Source organism: Penaeus monodon, chromosome 37 (genome assembly GCF_015228065.2).
Source record: "Penaeus monodon isolate SGIC_2016 chromosome 37, NSTDA_Pmon_1, whole genome shotgun sequence".
In the NCBI taxonomy this organism is placed as follows: domain Eukaryota; kingdom Metazoa; phylum Arthropoda; class Malacostraca; order Decapoda; family Penaeidae; genus Penaeus; species Penaeus monodon.
The window spans coordinates 31,891,358-31,893,857 of NC_051422.1; the positions used below are offsets into that span (position 1 = coordinate 31,891,358).

The following is a 2,500-nucleotide window of genomic DNA, read 5'->3' on the forward strand; positions in this document are numbered from 1 at the left end:
CCTGTTCATTCACTCTCGTTTGATGGTCTCTTGGTTTGCTAACACGATGAAGTGAATATTTATGAATGAGTTACAGTCAAAATGTGATGGCCTATTTAATGAGATTTCTGTGATGAACCGGATCTGTGTACACATGTAGATCAGGTCACTCAATGTCAGTGTAGTCTGTCGTATATTACAGGTATGCTTAGAAATCTTAAAGTATTTAGGTGCTAATTGCATTAAAGTGATAACGACAATAAAATACTTGATAAGTAAATGAAATCAATGGATGATTAAAACTACATTCCATCCCTCTCTCTTTTCCTCTCTTTCTCTCTTCCACCCTCCTCCGTCCTTCCATTTCCTTCTTCCCCTTCACACTACCCTCTTCACCTTCTATCTGTCTCTTTCTCAAGAGACAGAGGATAACCTACCAAGTCCTGTACATCATTTGCAAGTAGAGTAAGACTCTTAGACTTTGTGCCTAATGTGGAGTATCTTGTTTCAAGATTCAATTCTCCCAAAAGGAATATAATACATATAGTGCCCTCAATGAACCAGAATCCTGGCCCTACCAAGTTATTTGTCATGGAACACAGGGGCTTTTAGTAAAGGAAAAGTAATCGTATATGTGGCAGTTGAAAATAAAATTTCTGCTCGGTTTAAGTGTCCAATTTTTTTTCCATTAGTGTGTTACAATTTTAACAGCAAAATGAACACAAAATACAATAAAACAATTTCTACACGTAACAAAACTAAAACATTTATTCTCATTTCAATATCAAGGCTTACAAAAACACACAATTTCGATATTACTGGAATATATGAAATGTTGGAAAGTCCCCAAACAGTATTATCAATTAAAAATAACACCTCACAAATTGAGCTTGATTATACCTTAAAGACTAGAATCCATTTATTAAGATAACACCTTTTAATAAGACTTTAAAAATAGCCATCGCACAATATACTGATATATTTTGCATGCTTTAAGAAAATAATACATAGTTCAGTTTAAACGGGAAGGGAGATCATTGAGCTCATCATATAGTACAGATTGGTATAGTAAAATTAAATAGCCCTTGACAAGATGGCGATATCGTAAGAAGTGAATTTCAGATAAAATATGAACGAAATAAGTAAAGAAAGCTTTCGAGTTGCTGGAAATGTTCTGCCTGCTTCCCATTTTCCAAGCTCGGCCTATAATAAGCTACTTCAAAGGTAAATATTTACCATGAAACACATCACCATATCTAAATCGACTCTCTCTCTCTCTCTCTCTCTCTCTCTCTCTCTCTCTCTCTCTCTCTCTCTCTCTCTCTCTCTCTCTCACTCTCCCTCTCACTCTCCCTCCCTCCCTCCCTTTCCTTCTCCCTCCCCCCTCTCTCTCTTGAGAAACAAACGATCTATATATCTATCTATATATCTCTCTGTCTCTCTTTCTAAATATCTATCTATCTGTCTGTCTATCTACCAATCAACCGATCAACCTACCAATCTATCTACATATATCCATATCAATTTTGAAATAAAGGGTATCAGTTACTAAGTTACTTTACGCGAACAAAGAAAACGTAAAGGCTAATTCGAAAACGTTTTGTGCTGCGAAGACTTCACACTGAAACAGCGAAATGGCCTGTAAATGGAAGACGGTGTCGGGGTGTGCTATGCAAAGTTGATGACTATCTGCAAAGGGAATTAGTTTATAGGTCGGTCGTAGATACTTCGGATGACTGAGTCTTGGGACGATGAAGTTATTCGGAATTCTAGCGAGAGTCGCTTCAGATGACTTAATTTAAGAGATTTTGCTCACTGGAACTATATTTTGAGTTCGTTTGTTGTGTACCGTATTGGGGATGATGTTTGAGCAGGATACTTATAGGTGATGGTTAATATAGGCAGACTGAAAGAGAGAGGATTGGAGGAATGGAAAATAGGATGGAAAATAATGGATGGACATGGATAGAAGAGTATACAGGGAATAATAGTAGTAAAAAAGGATAGACTAGGAGAATAGAAAAAAACAGTAGGTTAGGATAAACTAAACAGAAATGATGGAGGGACAGCACCATGATGTTGAAATGAAAAGTAGATAAATAAATAAATAAACGGGAATTATTGGAGGATTACGGATCTCTGAAAATGAGGATACCATGAGCTCTTGGCAAATTTCTGTACCATGCATCAATCTTAGGGTAAGTATTATTCTTAGAAAGGATCATGTATGGTTCTCGCTTTGAAGAACATATCCGTTATCTGTTGTGTTTGTTTCATACGTGTGGCTTATGGTTATGGTTAGCGTATGAAACATTAGTTGATCTACACAAGGCTTTGATGTATAGGTTAAAACATATGTTGTCTTTATTAGGGACGGAATGCTGGAATGCTGATATGTGATTTTTTACTTTTTTTTATCTTATGTTTACCTTAAACTAATTATATAATCATTCTCGTGTTCCTTTGTTTTTTTTGTGATCTTATCACTTAAAATCAGAGGTTTTCTCTCACTAACATAACA

General features: G+C 35.8%; 1 protein-coding gene across 1 annotated transcript in view; it reads left to right on the forward strand.

Moving 5' to 3' along the window:
• The window catches only part of LOC119596312 (thyrostimulin beta-5 subunit-like), a 62,512-nt gene that overhangs the window by 57,750 nt on the left and 2,262 nt on the right, over window positions 1-2,500 (forward strand). The window lies entirely within an intron of this gene.